We start from the raw sequence: 18,614 nt of genomic DNA on the forward strand, positions 1-18,614 counted from the left end.
ATTCACTGGCACGGAATATGCTTGCACATCTGTTCCTGGGGCGCTGGGGTGCGACCTAGGCAGGAGCTCCCCCACGGAGCTATGAGCCTGGCCCTCCAGCACATCTCAGCCATGACTATGGAGAGGAAGTCCATACCGCTTTCTCTGAGGGACAGCACGAGCGTTAGACACTTGGAAAATCATGGGCTGCAGGGAGTTGCATTGGGGCTCTGCCTGGGCAGCAGGAGGTCATGCCAATCTCATTCACTTCCAGGAAGTAGATGAGACCCGTCCGGGTTCCTTTTCTGATTTTCAGAGCTTCAATGTGAGGGAAGCTCAGCCTCCACCCGCAAACTGCTCTCACGGACATCTGAAAATAGCACCTTCACTCTGGGGCACTGACTCACTCTACTCTTAATTACGGCTCCTAACAGATGTAAGCAGATGAACAGTGTTCCCCCTTCTACTACAGATGCACCTTCCTCTCTAGCAGGGAGGAATGCTTTTCTTCTGAGTCACAGCGGCACCAGTGGGGAAGGCTGTGGCTTCCCATTTCCAAGGGTAGTGGCATCATGTCACCCACGGCCCACTGCTGGACGGAGACAGGGAGACATCATGATTAGTTAGAGGAACTAAAGCAAAGGGGAGTAAACCCGTGTCTTGCAGAGGATGGTATCTCAAGAATCCGGAACATTTCCTAGCAGGCATCGCAGAAATGCAAGCCCGCTTGGAGAATACCGCAAGGAATTCAGGCCAAATAGGGGCTGAAAAATGAGAGGAAATCAGAGCCAAAGATGAACAGGAAGGAACAAGAAACGCCACGGCAGAGGCAGTGTGAGCTTTTGTTTGACAAACGTTATTTTCTTCAGTTAAGAAGAAGTGCTGAGGCCCTTTCTTCTCCTAGATCTTAACAGAGCCTGGTGTCTGAAATTAGATGAGATTAATAATGTATTAGTAATAACTTACACACTCAAGTATTGAGAGCAAATGCTTTACAAAATAAAACCGTATTTCAAACGCTGCATTAAAGACACTGTATTGAACAAGTAAGCTCAAGGTCAGGCGTAGAGGTCTATGCTTGTAATCTTAGCATTCAGGAAGTAGAGTCGAGAGCCTGAGTTCAAGTCCAGCCTGGGATATGCTGAGAATTCTGGGATGGCTTAGGCTACACAATGTGACCCTGAATTAAAAACAAAACCAAACAAGCAAACAAACAGACAAAAAGAAAAAAAAAAAGCCAACATCGAAAGTTAGGAGCCAGACAAAAGGAATATGTATTATAGTATTATGAGTGGGATCTTTAAAAATCAAATGAGCACAGACAGAAGTTTGAATAGAGGAGCCAGGCATGTCTGTGGATGGAATGAGTAAAGCCTCTGGAGTGAATAGACGATGATGAATGCCCAACACTGGAAATACACGCAATGCCCCTCAATTGTATACTGAACAGTCTGTATGGAGTGTGTGTGTGTGTATGTGGTTGGAATTCTGTATCCAGGAATTCTGCTTCCATAGATTCAACAAACAGCAAACAGAAAATATCTAGGAAGAAAAAAAATACAGCTGTATTTTCTACATAGAGATGTTTTTTTCTTGCCATTATTCTCTTAGCAATATGAAATAACAACTGTTTTCATAGAACCGATATTGTATGAGTATCCAGGACCCGGATCACATAAGTAACCTGGAGATGGATTAAAGTGTGTGAGGGGATCAAGAATGTTGCAGCTGCAGATACTGTGGTATTCTGCACGATGAACTTGACCAACTTGCTATTAGGACATCTTTGGTGGTGGCCTGGATCAAAGGATGCAAAATATAATTACCCTCAAAATATAATCTCCCTCACTACCAGGGAGAATGAGCGTCCCGAAAGTTGGGTGCAATCTGCTGATTTAACCCTTTTTGCTGAAGATTGTGTGTGTGTGTGTATGAGATTGTAGCACAGTGACGGAGTACTCACCTAGCATGCATGAACTCCTGGTGTAGTGTCTGGTAGCACATGCTTATACCCCTAGCACTTAGGAAATGGAAACAGGATGACTGAAGTTCAAGGTTATCCTTGGCAACATAGCAAACTCATGTAGACTGAACTATATAAGGCCCTGTCTAAAATAAAAGCACATATGTGTGTATTTGTATACACACAGAGCTCAATAGATAGATGGTAGGTAGGTAGATAGATGATAGATAGATAGATGATAGATAGATAAATAGATAGATAGATAGATAGATAGATAGATAGATAGATAGATAGATAGATAGATAATAGAATGAAACGATCATACCAAGGACACTTTGAAAGTAGCGTGTCTGAAATGTCAGCTGGTTCCCTATAGAGTGCTATAGGCTCGCTGTCCCTCCCAAGATGATGAGATCCAGGAAGTTCCAGGAAAGGCTGGAGCTCACACCAGCATGACTACTCAGCAGTAAGGTGGAGGTGGCCGTGTCTATACCTTCAAGGTAGGTTCAGCCGTGGATGAGCTGAGCACCTGTGAACCTGCACCAGAACTGTCGCAAACCACTCACAACTCCCAAATGAAATACACTCAAAGGTTTGCTATTCTAGCAAATCCTAGAGCAGACTGCCATTGCACAGACAACTCCAACATTTGTCTAGTGGGATATAATATTCACGTAATATAGATTTAGGTCTAGTTTACATGATAGCCCTCTTGGGGCTTCACTGGCCATGGCCTCTGATAATGTGAACCGAGCAGCCTTGGGAAGCCATCGCCATATCACTCGTTGCCATGCACCTCAGTGCTATAAGGAATCCGGATTCAGTCGCATAGAAGAAGCAAAGGTGCTTGCCTTGAATATCCAGTGAGCTAGGCGCTCACTCCCAGATCTATTTACTGTGAAGGGCAAACACTTTGCAGGCTCAGTCTAGGATGCTGGGCTCATACCAGTGGCTAATTTGACTGCCCCCTTCGGACGGCCACCTGTCAGCAGCATCACATAGACTAAAGCTGGCCCTGAGGACAGTGGAAAACAATTTCTTCCCCATCAACCTCTGCAGCGACGATCATGTCCTTGCTGGACTTCAGCGGCGTGCACGAGGCCACCTGCTTGGCAACAAGAACTTAAGCCAGGAGAAGGCACTACCATGTGGAGACTGAGAACAGCAGGCACACTAGGGCTCGGGGTTTGAATCCCAGCATCACCATCTACAAGCTGGGTCATGCTCGCCAGTCCCGACAGCCCCTTCCATAATGATAACATATTACTTAAGTGTAAAGGTAAGGCCTGCCTTTAAGACGTCCTGTGAGGCCGAAAGAAGACGAGACACAAACAAGAGTAACTTAATACAGTAATGGGGTAGGAAACTGTGCACAGGGCATTTTCCAAAGCCTTTATTGTGGATGTTCTGCGGGCAGGCCTTTCCAGTTTGTAAGGTTGCTGTAAATAGCAACTCATCTACGCTTCTGTGAGGAACCCAAATCAACTCAGTGATTCACTACTCTGGACTTACATGGCGTCATTTCTTTGGGCTGTTGTAGGTATGCTCTCTGGCTGAACGGGCATTTTTTTTTTCCCATATCTCCCTAGGAAAAGTCCCAAAATGGCTTCCTGTAACCTCTCCTAGTTGGCTCGTTAGCTCTCTGTATACCCACAGGTGTCCTTCATCTTGCCTAAACGGGCCTCACCCACTCCCTTCCCCAAGTGAGGACTGAACGCAGTTTGAAGGAAGACTCTTGGGACTAAGTGAGCACTTTTATTATGAAGCAACTAACTGAACACTGTGAAAATGATAAGGAAATCAAAACACCTTTGGAAAGCCTTACATGACTTAGCTAACCTGGATTGTACAGCTCTGGGAGGCAATGTCTTATTTTCCTTATTTCCACCTTGGCTAAGCGGAGGCTTGGAGAGGATGAACAGCATGCTCAACACGATGCATCAAAGTACGCTAGTCTGTGCACAGACTGTGCAGTTAATCTTGAGCGACAGTTTGAATGGAACTAGAGTCACCTAGGAGACACACTTCCAGGCATGTCTGTGAGGGCGTTTCCAGAGAAACTTAACAGAGGTGGGCTGACATTTCTCCCCTGGGAACATGGGTGGCACCCTCCCATGGGTTGGGATCCTCGGCAGGATAAACAGGAGGGAGAGGGAGAGAGAGAGAGAGAGAGAGAGAGAGAGAGAGAGGAGTGCTAACAGTCATCTCAGCTTCCTAACTGGATGCAGTCACCCTCCTGTGACCCCAGCCTTCAGTTGCCCTGGCCGTTAGCCCTTATTCACCACGATGGGCTGTGCCCTCAAACGATGAGTCAAGTTAAGCCAGTCCACTCTTATGCCGATTCTGTCAGGCACTCTGCCACAGCCACGAGGACGGTAACTCATACATAGACCCTCGTTCACGCCTCTCTGGTGCCCTACCTAACCGAAGCTATTGTCACAGACATTTTAGGGAGGGAGTTAACTGGAGGTGGAAATCAGGGCCTATCCCACTCAGAGAGGCTTCTATCTGTGCTAAGCAGCACCAGGCATCCTTGGATCAGCTGTAGCAACAATGGCACCGTACGGACTGGTCTAGGCCGTCTGCAGAGGGGCCGTTCTGGGTAAGAGCCTACTATATTGGGAAGCAGCTGAAGCTGCAATGAACACAGCAGGAGTCCGTCGCCTCCCTGCGGGTTCCTTACTAGGTGCTTAGGATCACAGAAGAGTAATCTAAGAGTCATTACCTCCTCAGGAATGATGAGTGATAACAGAAGACCTCACAGACGCTGGGTATCACTCGAGTGAATACCAAAGAGGTAAAGCGCATGTCTGAGCTCATTCGCCTCAGCCAGGCTGGGTTTCCTGAGCCATCTTTGCACCAACATAAAGGTCTAGATCTTAACCGAATGCAATACGTGGGAAAGAAAAGTAAGATGCTTAGGACTGGCAAGATGGCTCAGAAGGTAAAAGTGCTTGCTGCCAAGGCTGATGACCTGAGTTCAAGCCTCAGGACCTACATGGTGGCAGGAGAGAACTAATTCCTGTGAGTTACCCTGGGACCTCTACTCTGGAGCTGTGGCATGCACACACTCGCCCACACAAAGTAAACTTTAATAAAAAAGATTGAGGAAAGAAAACTAAACCTTTTGAGTTTTAGTACTTCAACTGTGCAGAACAGACAAGCATCAAATTCTATGAAATGCTACAAAACAGAATGATATTTTATGTGTCCCAGTCAGTCTGTGATCAGCGCAGGAAGATGGACTTCTTAACTAATTCAGGCACAAACCAACTTTGGTCGTGATTTTATAGACAGAGAGGCCAAAGATGCAACAGAATGTCATGCAGAAACAACAATTTAAAAAAACCTGGCAAATTCCAAAGTTAAATTTTTCCTTTCCAACTCACTGATGGAAACTAAAGAAATTAATAAGAAAAGTCTGTCATATCTACTACAGAACTGAACACACACCCCCATCCAATTTGAAACTATAGCTTAAAAGACTTGTAACTGCAGGCTGGAAAGATGGCTCAGTGGTTAAGAACATTTCCTGCTCTTCTAGAAGACTTGAGTTCAATTCCCAGGAACTGGGTGGAGGGGTTCCCAGGTGCCTCCAGTTGTCTGTAATTCTAGATAGCTCCATAGACATATACACACATGTACATATATACACATACATAAACAAAAATAACACCTTTAAGAAAACACATAACATGCCTCACAGTCTCACTGTCCAACAAACAAAAAAACAAATTCCTTGCTTACAATATAAAAAGTGAAGTTATCAAGTGGCATTTTAAAATGTAATATATTTTTTTAAATCAGTCCTACTTCTTTTATAAAGGAATTCTTACAGAATAAAAATTAATTTTGAAGATGACCTTTCATCTACTTAAGCCAAGATTTTTTTTTTCTCTTTTGGTATTTTAGCCAAATAGAATTCTTAGAAATAGAAAGGGGGGGGAAGCAGCAACAAGCATATTCCTGAAGCAGGGTAGCCTTTCAAAACTGAAAATGTTACGTCAACCTTTTTAATGTTATCCAGTCTTGACTTTTTAAATTCGCTTTAAAAATCCCACATAGCCACGCAATGCTGCCAGTACAGAGAGTACCGTTAGTCTGGAGTCCCGATTTGGCGGATATCATCAGACATGCCACAGAACGACTAAAAAGGCAATTTCTAGTAACGTCATAAAGATGGTTCAAACACATCAGAAATTATTCTATCCGCTGTTAAATTTTCCAGGCCTGAAGGTTTAACTTAGGTTGTTTAGTTTAAATAATTTAACACTAAATCCAAGCATTTTCTTAAAATGATTTAGTCTGAAACATCTTTTTACAGTTTTTGAGAAACAGTAGTAGGCGCTGGGGATCTGCCCAGTGATCAAGTGATTCCCCGGTGTGTAAAGAGCCCTGGGGTTAATCCTGAGCCCTGCATAAAATCCAGACACAGACATACACCTGGAATTCCAGTGCTTGGAGAACAGAAACAGAAGGATCAAAAGTTCAGTGTTACCCTCAGCTTCGAAAACATCAAGATGGAGGGTAGTCTGTGCTTCGTGAGCCCCTATCTCAAAACACACCAACGGCAACTGAAATATATACATACATACATACATACATACATACATACATACTCCTTTTTTGGGAGGTGCCTCAGGAGCCCAGACAAGTGATATTGAAGCCTGAAAGAACACGGGGCCAGGGAACGGAAGGGAGGTGGTTAAAAATGCAAAACACCCAGTAGCCAAAACCTGGCGGCAGTCAGGGTTCAAGCTGCCAACCCATCCTGTTCTCTAAATGAAAAAGGAGCCCAAGGAAGCAAATGGGATAGCCTCAACTTTCAATTTAGCTCCAAGTTCAAGGGGTCCACGTGATTTCTGATTGGAGCCACATGAAAGGAAGTAACTTGAGTTCAGAATCTGAAGAGACGGAAACACTAATGTTATCCACGGGCAGGGCGGGGCATCCCTACCACATACCACACCACACACAGAGACACATGGAGATAGACAGACAGACTGTTACACACACACACACACACACACACACACACACACGTGGAAAGCGCGCAAAACAACAGGACATGGCTTTCCCATTTCTTGCAACAGTATCTGCACTGGCCGCGGTAGTTAAAATTCACATTTCTTCCAATGCACAGAAAACACCTCTTTTCAAAGCTCTCAAGTTGTCACTGAGGAAGAAGGCCCATCAAGTCAATCAACACCCGCTGCCCCGAGGCTAGTCCGGGTCTGGCTTCGCAGAACCCTGGCTTAGGTATGAGAGGAGCACAACTCCCCTGTGCTGGAACACTTCTAGAACTTTCTAAGGATGCCTGTAGTGAGTACACTGGCTCCTGTCTTGTCTCTTGTTTTGTTTTGTTTTAACTCTAGAGCCCACACTAGCCTTAAACTCAGTATGAAGCCCAGCCTGGATGCAAACTCTTGGTAATTCTCCTGCTCTAGCCTCCCAACTGCAGGGATTACAGGCCTGTGTGGCTCCCAGAGGGTCTTTTCCAACTAAACCTTGCTTTCCCAAAGCAGTACCTAAGATGAATGCTGCTCCGAGATCAGGCAGCTGTCAGGGTAAATGTGGTGAATGGCACAAACCACAGGAGCTCTAGCTGGGCAGGTGCCCTGCTCATAAGATGGGCCCACTTATAAGGAAATATGGCTTCTAAGACGGAAATACTTCTAAGACGGAAATGTGGCCAGTGTGGTACACATCTGCAATTCCATCATATAGGAGTCAGATGCCGAAGGATGAGCTTGAGGCCAGCACGGTGTAAAGAAGACACTCTGGCCATTCACGGCCACACAGCCAGACTGTGTCTCAAATCAGACATGTTATCATCTGATGCTAGAGTAAAAACCCTACCTTTTAAATTTTCTTCACTTGGTTATTCCTCTACCCAAGAGCCTTTTGAGTAAATAGCCTTAAAGCCTATTAGGTATAAATACATGTGCACAAACAACTGTGCATTTCTGCCCTGCAGATACCAACCAGAGCACTTCTCTTCTGCATCCTAGAACAGCTCTCACACCTACGCCCACTTGAACAAGAAAAGGCACTCAGGGAAATCCAGCCACGTCTCTGAAGCTCATGTTCAAGAGTCTCATCTGCCCTTAGCATTGTTTTGGGAACCCACGCCTGTTTGCTCACACTTAGCTAATAATACGAGGATCTAGCCTGTTATGCCTTTTTGCTTTCTAATCTCCTAAGTTGAATGAAAGGACAAAAATCGGATCTCAGTGGCAGAATGCCTGTTTAACACGTACGTGGTCCCTGGTTCGATCCCAGCACCCAAACTAAAACTGTAATGGACCGTTGGGAGAATATACTTTTTCAGCATTGTACTTGAGTATGTCTTCTCACACAAACTTAATTCACAAACAGCATGACTTCTACAGGCAAAACTATGTCTAAGTATTAGGTAAAGAAAAAAAACAAAAGAAGATTTAATTTTTCTTTTTCAAATGTGACCTTAACTACATAGCCCAGGGGATCCCTGTTTCAGTCTCGCAAAAACTGGGGATTGTGGGTACCAGCATCAAAAAATAAATAAAAAAAATGCATTTGGTAAATTATGATACTGTGAAGTACACATTTGCTGTTTGTCTCCATTTCTTGGCTTACAACATTTGAAACTCTTGGAAGTGGTAAATGTCCTTTGATACCGGAATTGATTGACTGATAGCAGGAGTCCCCACAGTTTCAGCGCAGGGCACATGAAGGTGAGATTTATAGGTTAGCTCATTCTGCCTATACTCCAGTCTCTGGGAAGAAGAGGTGCTGAAGACCAACGGTGGACAGCGAGGTTATTGAGTATGCTTATTCAACGGGCTTTCATAAAACCTCAAAGCAATGGAACTCGTGGACATTTAGACATGAGGAGGATCCTGAAGGCCAGCCTGCCCAGAGAATGCCGAGGCTCTGCACCCTCACTCTCCCTCCAGACCTTACATAGCTCATCCTGCTGCCCACTCTACCCTTTGCAATGCCATTTTATAACATGTTGGTGTGATTCAGCCATGGTAGGTGGTAGTGCTGTAGCAGTAAAGAGAGGATTTCCTTGAATTCGGTGCCTCAATCTAGCAGACTCATTCAAGGAGGTGCAAGGAATCTCCCACCTTAAGCCTGATGGGCCAGAAGCACCAGTTAAACACCCCACCTGTGACTTCAGCAGTGCTGCAGGGCCGAGCCCTCACCTCTGGGATCTGACACCCTCAGAGCAGGTGTTTTGCCTGCACATGTGTTCACAGATGTGTCCTGTATCACAACAGACAGTAGGAGGAAAGGTTTGCTTTTCTCGACATCCACTCGGCAACAGTTACCTTACTTCACAGGTCTATCCATCCTGAAGGGCCCACTTGCCCTTCGGAGAACAAGGAGGCCATTATGAGTTCTTCTGTCAGATCCACCCACCAGGGCTATATGCAAACTACTAGGGAGTTCTGCCAGAAGCAGCGATATTACTTTGGAATCAAGCAAAGCCAGGTTGACTGCCTCCTGGTTCCAGGATGGGAGGTAGAGCAAGAGGAAGAGGGAAAGATGGATCAAATGTTGCCACTGCCATCCGTTAACAATGGATTCAAAGCCAGAGTGTGCCACCGCCACTGCAGAGCTTTGAGGTTCAGCCACTGAGGCTTACCTTTGTCCCCTGCAGTAACAGGATGGCTCTCCTGCCACCCAAAATGACAGCCTGCACTTCCCAACAGCTGAGAGAAATACCATGTGGAATAAACTAACAAGGGCAGCTGATGTGGCCTTGAGAGCTGTCTGCTCCTTTGTGGCTCACCTCCAGCTGCCCAGCACAGAGCCATGTCTTCTTACACCAGACCTCAGTAGGAGCTACTGCCATTACAAGGGACAGAGAAAAGGGACATTAAAGTATTTCCAGGATACTCTGGCCTGAGGTAGGGGGCGCTTTGTGTGTTTAGCTGAAACTGGGTTTCTGAGAGTTCACAGACAATGATGACTTCCCATCCCCCAAAGGTGAGACAATCAAGAAGTAATTGTGACTCTCATGGTGGATGTGGCCTACATCAGTAAGGGAGCAGCATTTCCTTGGAACCTTCACTGTCCTCAGACCTGCACCCTTTGCCGTGGGCAGAAGGCCAAGGGAAATATTCATAATTAGTCTCTAGACAGTTGTTGTAAACTTGAGGAGGCAGAGAGTTAGGTGGGGTGAGCCTTTTGAGGTCCTCACCCCCTAGAAACTTTGATTCCTCCGGCCTGGTGTCACTGTGTGTGCAGCTTTCATAACCACATCCTGGTGAATCAGAAGCAGGATGTCCTGAGAGGAGACCGCCATTGAGGAACGCTGGCCTGTGATATGGGCAGTCTGCAGTCCACATGAGGTGCCAGCAAATCCACAGCTCCGTGCAGTGCCTGAGCAGCAAACCCTTCCCCAAGAGGGTCTCCTTGGTCACCAGAGGACCCAGCAAGAACTTAGCAATGAGAGCCTGGCTTTCTGGAGGGCCCTGTCTACAGGGAGGGGAGCCCCCAGCAAATGTCTCCAGCAGGTTTGTGATTCGCCACGGCCCACTGCACACAGTAGGCATATGAGGGAGAAAGATATGGGGCCAGGATACCACACTAGAGAGAAAGGACACTCTCCCCAGGACAGTCATAACCTGGCGTCTCCGAATCACACTGAGTTTGCAGTGTCTTTCTACAGAATTCATGCGGTTTCCTGCGCCTCATAATTTAACATTTGTTAGAGAGAGAAAATGCTGTTATAAAACCCAAATAACGTGCCACTCTGAGGCAGACAGCCAGCTGCTAACAAGAATGACATGTGACCATCAGTTAAACTGCTGTTCACAGCTCAGCTTCAGGAAGGAGAGAGATATTTAGTAAAAAAGAAAGTCAATACATTCTTCTCAATAGAAAACAACCATTGGAGCTCTATGGAGTGAAAGGGCTCATACTCAGCCAGTCTCACAGTGATAAAAACCTGTAACCTCAACAGAAAGGAAAAAAAAAAGAAAGAAAGGAAAGACAAGGATTTATTTAAAAGAACCTTGTCTTACTTATTTTAATACAAAATTCATGAATACTCCTTTATTAATATCACAAGGGAATTAAATTATTAACCACAGAATCCAAAAGTCCTGTTTTCACCAAAAGACAATGGAAATGAGTCCCTCAGGGGCTGGACCTTTTCTTCATACTGGCCAGTAGAATGACCTCCCTAACTCCCTGCAAATGATAGTTTGCCCCAGGCACACAATAAATTCCGCTAGAGAGAATGGCTGTTTAATTGTAGCAGAAGGCCTCAAGTTTTCAGTTCACAGGAGGCCACGGAGATCACTGGGGCACATAGGCTTTTACAGGCCAGTCACAGCTAGCAGTAAGTTCTCCCAAAGCCCTCCACTGCAGGAGGAGCAGGGTTCGCATCTGAGAACTGCTTCCACAAAATACCATAAATAAAGCCAAGAAGACATCTTGAGGTATTTGTACTATTTCAGTGTATAGCTTAGACTTTTTTTTTTTTTTTTTTTTTTTTTTTTTAGGATCATGTATGCACAGGTTGGAATGCCTGGGCTGCATCTGAGACCAAGGTTGTCGCTCAGGGGACCAACACCACCAATAAGCAGGAGGACCAACATGGACATTCTGCAGCCAGGACGGCCACTATCTTTCACAACAGCTTATTATAAATTTGAGAGAGAATTGGAAGAGAGAACCAATAGGCTGACAACACGAAGAAGAGACCAGAGTTTGTGAAGAAAATAATCCTAATTATTCTCATTATACATTACACACTGTATACTCCTTTCAAAGGACCACTCTGTGACCCGTTTTTACAATTCACTCAATATGCACTTGTTCAATGAAATCTGGGAACTTCCGATGAGAACTTCTCCTTGCCTATTCCAGTAGTGATTACAGAATAAGAAGATCACCAGGTAGCTAGACCTTCTCAGTTTGACTCACTAAGCCCTTAAGGATTTGGCTAAAATGGAACCTATGGACCACAGAGATCATTCGTTGCTTTTGAGTAGAATTGTGTGGACATCTGTGATTTTGCTATTGCCATTTTTTGCTGTTTTGTTCTGTTTCATTTCATCTTCCCTAAACATGTACACCTTGCCCAGAGGTGTTATTCCTTAAGCTATGGGGGGAAATGGCTATGCACCTTTCCCACTAAAATAACCCGGCACACCAAATAAATACTGCCACATGAAGTGTAAAACACGTAAATGCCAACTCCATGGGAGGACTTACCCAAAACCGCTCCTGCTTCAAGCTCATTCGTGTAGGCTGGAGTCCACTCTGCTTCACTCAGGGTCTACTGCAACCCTACTTTTGAAGTTGCAACGCAGCGTCTTTCATTCTGCTCCAGGATGCTGCAGTCTAACAAAACCAAACACCAAGTCAGAGTTGAAAATGCCACTTCAAGCAGTTAGTGAGGATGCAGGGGAAATCCCTGAGTGCTCTCAGTGTCTATCTGATAATGTCAAGCAAGCATGTCAATCACCCGAACAAAGCTATCACACATCCTATCTACAGTGGTGTCCTAAAACCCTGGAAAGAAAGAAACAGAAAAGAAAGAAAGAAAGAAAGAAAGAAAGAAAGAAAGAAAGAAAGAAAGAAAGAAAGAAAGAAAGAAAGAGAAAAAAAGAAAAGGAAATGAAGAGAGAGACTATAGAGCAAGCCATACTGGAGAAAACAGTATTTTCCGGTAGGCACACACTTACAAAATTTCAAGTTTACCAACTGAAAGAAGGAAAGGAAAGCTTCTCTAGGTTTGAATAACTAAACATAATAACCTCTAGGAATCCCTGGTAGAAATTAGTGGGAATTTTATTTTTTAAAGATGTACTCGTTCCATGAGAGTGCTGAGTGTGGTGCTGTCCACCTGGAATCCCAGCCCTGAGGAGGAGGAAAGAGGAGGATCAGGAGATCAAGGCCAGCTTGCCCTACACCGCGAGCTTCTGTGTTTAAAAACACCTTCCCCTGAGGTCCTACTATCCTGAAACATTTAGAAATGAACATACTAAATGATTCTGGCTGCTTTCTTGGCTCTTTGTCACACACACAAAAAATAATTTCCAAGAATGTCTTACTGCTTGAGCTATGGGGATGTACGTTATTCAGCAAACTATTCCCACACATCAAATAAAAATACTGCCACATGTAATTAAACACATGTAAATGCCAGCACCAAGGGGATGACTTACCCCAAACCATTTGTTTCAAGCTCACTCATGCTTGCATGAACATTCATCTGGTTGTTGAGCAAATATTTTTAATATAGAGATTTTAGGATATAACAAAAAAAAAATGATAGCATGCAAGAGAAAGGAAATTTCCATTTTGCACTACAAATGGGTATGATGGGTTTTCCCCACCTGCCTCTTGATAAACCTGATAAACCCTGTCTCCTCACAGGGGGGAAAGTGCCAGTTACTGTACGGAGTGGGTATGAAATGAACAGTAAAGGTACTCATGCCTCTCCGCCCTGACTTGGAACAGCTGATGAGGCCTACACTAGGCAGCCATTCTAGAAAGTTCTTTTCCTGTACGAGCTGTATTTAAAGGTCTCGTGTGCCCGCTTTGGTTCCAGTTTCCCTCAAAGCATGGTTAAACTCGAACTGTTCTGATTTTTGGCAGTGGCCACTTGAGAGTGTGAGGGCCAACATCAAAGGCTTTGCAGTAGCTGTTCTCAAAGCCAGCACGAGGGGTGTTACCTAGTGTAGAGCATGGTGGCTGCATCAAACCGTGTCCGTAATCCTGGGTGTTGGGGGAAATGGACTGCCCCTCCCTTCTGCTATCTGACTGCTCCCCCCCTTTATACAGCTAGCGTGGTCAGCCAGCATATAGACAGGCATCAGAACTGAAGTTGGCCTCCAGAGGAAAAGACATAAAGACCAAGCATGGTGGTGCATGGCTGCAGTCCTTAAAGTCAAAACATCACCACAAATTCAAGGCTGCTGTAGTCTACATTGCAAGCTGAGGTTGGCCAGCACCACATAACCAGAGTACAGGAGTCTACCTCAAAACAACAGTGACAACAAAAAGAAAAAGAAAAAAAAAAAAAAAAGAATTGCAATGACTTACTTTCTTTGGAATTTGAATAAAGAAAAAAAAAAGGTCGCTAAGACATCACAGAGGCAATCTGGGGCCAGGTCCCCAGCCATCACACGAGAGGACCCCTTAACCTGTTTCAGCTCCCACATTTTGACCTTTGTGTCATGGTTCTCCACAGGCACCATATGGATGAGATTAGATCCTCCCCTACCCCAACAGTTGGCTATAATGAAACAGACCTGTTTTGCATTACCAGTTCCCTTTTTAGAATATAAGGAAGCTGAGGCGATGCCAGGTTACAGCATGTGATTCTAAGCTCTATGAATCTCGGAAGGCCCCGGGATGATCAACAAAGCTGTGGTCCCATGACACACTTAACCTTCCTTGTATCCCTAGGTCAGGGGCATAACTAATACTCTTTGTTTGTTTTCTTGAGACAGGGCCTCAAGTATTCCTAGAGCTTACTGTGTAGCAGAGGATGACCTCGAACTTCTGATCCTTGTCCCTCCACATCCCTAGTGCTGGGATTAAAAGTGTGCATGACCTTGCTCAATATATGCTGTACTAAGGATCAAACCCAGACTATCTTGATGGTTTGTTTTGTTTGTTGTTGTTGTTGTTTTTCAAGACAGGGTTTCTCTATGTATAGCCCTGCCTGTCCTGGAATCACTCTGTAGACTAGGCTGGCTTTGAACTCACAGAGATCCACCTGCCTCTGCCTACCAAGTGCTTGCATTAAAGATGTGCGCCACCACCGCCCAGCTGCCCAGGCTATCTTGAATACTGAACAAACCCTTCACAACTGAGCTCTGCCCCCAGTCCCATAACTGAACCTTTGAAAGACTTGGCAGGCTATTGCTTTATGGAACAGTCAGAATTTTCTAAAGGACTTTCAGGGGGTGTGGTTAAATTCATGCAGACAATTCCAACTGCTGAGAAGCAGAGAGTGGGGTTCTTGGTTAATGTTCAGTCAAGTGAATCAGGGTCAGTGCTGTGCAATGAATGCGCAGTCTGAAAGTACATCTGACAGGAAACAGAAATGCCCCCTTTTCTTTTTCTAGATGATATGGATTTACCCCCACCCCAAAAGTGGGGTTAAAAGGCTGCCATACTGTTTCTGAGCAGTTTTCATAAACTTTAACTTACTTCCTGCCCCCGGTAGGTCGTAGAATAGTGACAGTGACACAAATCAAGATAAGCCTGCAAGTTCTCAGAAAAACTGTCTTGGGAAAGACAGAATACGAAGGGGAAAGGAGGAGGACCTTAGGCTCACAACAAGTTACTCTTGGTCATCAAACTTTTTTTTTTTCTTGAAACTAAAAATAGCTCCCTGCTTTTCTCCTCACTGCTACCAACTTTGTTGGGTCTTTTAGAATTGGGCAGGCTCTCCGCCACTTCATTTAACTTGTACAGTGAATCTGCCACCTGCCTCGGCGAGGGCCACATACACCTTAAAGTCACAAAGGAAGTGAGTCAGGGCTCTGACTAGACTCTAGGGTGAACTGTTTATGCTAACCAACTCGTTTGCTTTTTTCAGTTTTACTCTGTCTTATTTTGATACACAATCTTGCCTTATAGCCCAGGCTGGCCCGGATCTCCTCATGTAGCCCAGCGTGTCTCCTGAGGGCTGGGATTATAGGCAGGCAGCACCACCCTCACTCTTCCACTTTTAAAGGATATTAAAATCATTTAATGTAATAGAAAGTGGCTTTAAACCAAAAAAGCTCACCAGTAGCCGAACCTTTCTATTAATGCACAGGACTTAATTTTCAGATTTGCTTTTGTCCTTAGCAAAGAAATTCATTTCCGGATTACATTCCTGTCTATGAACAAAATCTCTTTGTGTTGGGGGAGGGGTTGTGGATTGGGGTAGTGGAAGGGGACCTTCACTGGCTGCCAAAGCTACACATCTGGAGACTGGAGAAGCAGTGCTCATGCTATCTGCAGAGAGAGAGAGAGAGAGAGAGAGAGAACTCATCCAAGAAGACAAATCTCCATTTTTCTCCATCCCACCGGGCATGAAGTTAAAAATGATTCATTTTTGTGATTCCCAGACAATCCTCAGTTACATACACTGGGATAGGCAGAAAAAGAAAGCCAGGAGCTAGGCAAAGTAGTACATAGTTACAGTCCTAGAAAACAAAAAGGAAGGCTGAGGCAGGAGGACTGCTCTGAGTTCTACTTAGTTCTACCTGAGCTACATAGTGAGCAGCAAGTCAGTGAGGACTGTAGAGTAAGACTTTATCTAGAACAAACAAGCAAGTAAGTAAATAAATAAACACAACAAACAAAACCTTCCGAAACTCCTTTTAAGCAAAACTTTCCTAAGTTGGGGCTGAGGGGTTGCCCAGTGACAGAGTGCATGCTGGTACATTCTCAGCACTGCACGGCCAAGAAAAGTATCGTTTCATACTGCCCAGGCTCTCCGCATGCTAGCGAGTACTCTGCTGTGTAGCCACGCCCCCAACTCTAAGACAAAGGAAATCCAATCTGTTTCCTTTCTCCATCACACTCCTCAGCAGTACCACCGCCAACCGATAAACAGGCCTTGAGTTTAACCTCACTGACAACCTGCTCTTGTCTTCTGTCTGCTGTCACTGTAAATACAAATAGAGGGGCTGGGCAGGGAGCCTCGTTAGTTCACTGCTTGCCCAGCATTCACCAAGCCCTGGGTTTCTCCTCAGCACTGCTTAAACGGGGTACAGTGGCACATGCCTGTCACCCCAGCACTCAGAAGGCAGAGGGAGGCGGAGCAGAAGTTCAAGGGGCTCTTTGACTTCAAAGGGATTTTGAAGCCGGTCTGTGTTGCATGAGACTCTTTCAAGAAAACAAAGAAAAAAACAACAACTGTACAAAACAGAACAAAACGCAAACATGTCAGAGTCCCGAGGTTGGAGGCTGGGGATGGGAGGAGAAGCGACATCAGTAGGCATGCTTGCATATGTGATAGAAGCCGAGTACGGAAAGGAATCTCTAGAACATGTTCAGATTTCATAGGCATTTTGGGGATGCTTTTCTGGAGGGTCATGACCAAGGGATGCTATGTCAATATAAGCCAAACACAAAAACCTTGCCACTGTGAAACCTATTTGCCGACCTTGGTCTAGCTGGATAGAGTTTGCCACTAAAGTCCTGCCTCCTAGGCAGAATTCCTTCCTAATGTATCCAATAAAAGTTCCTGAAATTAACTGTGATTTATAATTCAAGTTGTTTTGCATATATTTGAATATTCTAATGCCAGCACAATCTCTACAAATATAACTGTATCTTTTGTGACCTGTTGGAGATATTAGGCATATCTTTATGATGCAACAATTAGACATGGACCACACAGGAGGAAACTAATAGATCCGTGGTGCTATCTCTCCTCAGTGGGGAAGAGGTAGCTCTTCATTTGGAGAGAGCAAAAAACGTTATTATATTCAGAATAGAAAACAAACTCTAAAGCTGGTATGCTGGCACAGGTCCATAATCCTAGCATTTGGGAAACTGAGACAAGAGGACAAAAAGGAAAAGGCCAGTATGGGCTATATAATGATACTGCATGTCAGAAAAATAGAGCAAGAGGGTCGAGAGGTGGCTCAGCAGTGAAGATTTCCTCCCGCTGTTGGAAAGGACTGAGTTTGAGTCCCGGCTCCCATGTTGCATGGCTTACAACTGTCTGTTAACTCTAGTTCTGGGGGATTGGATGTTCTCTTCTGGCCTCCTCTGGGACCCACACACAGGGCATACATTCACACAAACACCCCCACCAAAAATAAAAATAAATATTTAAGTAAAAAAAAATAACTGAATTCTAGATGAACCAATAAACATGCACACGTGCTACCACAGAAGTGCACACGTGTGATATTTCTTATTTAAACACATATGTCATGAATTTTAAAAACACAGAAATAACTTTATGAGCATAAAAGCCCTCATAGGCTACTGTAAAGACATTGACTTTTACTTTAAAGAAAGGAGTAGAGACAGTGAACAGTGTGGTATGAGGCCTTGCCTTCTGCTTCCCAGTGGCTTATGGGAAGGACAGTCACAGCACAAGGCTGAACACGGAGCCACGTGCGAGGCAGGTCTGGGGGCGCAGACCTAGAACACCAACTACGTGGGAAGCTAGGGTTTCTTAGTGAGAGCCTGTCTAAAGAGGGGTGAAGTGGGCTGGAGGCGCAGCTCAGTGAGAGCACTTACATAGCACGTGCAGGATCCTGAGCCTAGAGCTGGTGGGGGTTCTGCATTCATTCACAGAGTCAGGTTGGCAAGCCGTGTGAGAGGAAGAGGCAAAGCCTCTTCTTAGCTCCTGATCTAATCACGTCCGAGAACAGAGCCGCCTGTAAACAAGGTGGGAAAGCCTGCAGGAGGTGAGAAAGACTGGCGGATAGTCATCTCCGGAATTCATGGGCACGGGGTGCTTCACAGGCAGCATCCCAGGGGTCTCCACTGGGGACATTCTCCCTCTTAGTGTGGACTAGAGTTAGTGACTTGCTTCTGAAGTAGACTGAGGCAAAAGGCATGCGGTGTCATCTCCAAGAAGGGTTGCTATGGTGTGGGTCTGAAATGGACTCGCCAGCTGGTGACACGGTTTCAAAAGGTTTCGGAACCCTTGGACCCAGGGTCTAGCCCACAGGCGGAAGATAATCTTATCTATTACCTA

At 45.1% G+C, this 18,614-nt stretch overlaps 1 protein-coding gene across 5 annotated transcripts in view; it reads right to left on the reverse strand.

The window, feature by feature from the left end:
- The window catches only part of Atxn1 (ataxin 1), a 399,758-nt gene that overhangs the window by 278,074 nt on the left and 103,070 nt on the right, over positions 1 to 18,614 (reverse strand). For all 5 annotated transcript variants that reach the window (XM_060372972.1, XM_060372974.1, XM_060372975.1 and 2 more), the window contains one exon: positions 12,158 to 12,286. The gene's annotated coding sequence lies outside the window, so the exon portion shown is untranslated. The remainder of the gene's footprint in view (positions 1 to 12,157; positions 12,287 to 18,614) is intronic.

This window comes from Meriones unguiculatus, chromosome 19 (genome assembly GCF_030254825.1).
Source record: "Meriones unguiculatus strain TT.TT164.6M chromosome 19, Bangor_MerUng_6.1, whole genome shotgun sequence".
Classification (NCBI taxonomy): domain Eukaryota; kingdom Metazoa; phylum Chordata; class Mammalia; order Rodentia; family Muridae; genus Meriones; species Meriones unguiculatus.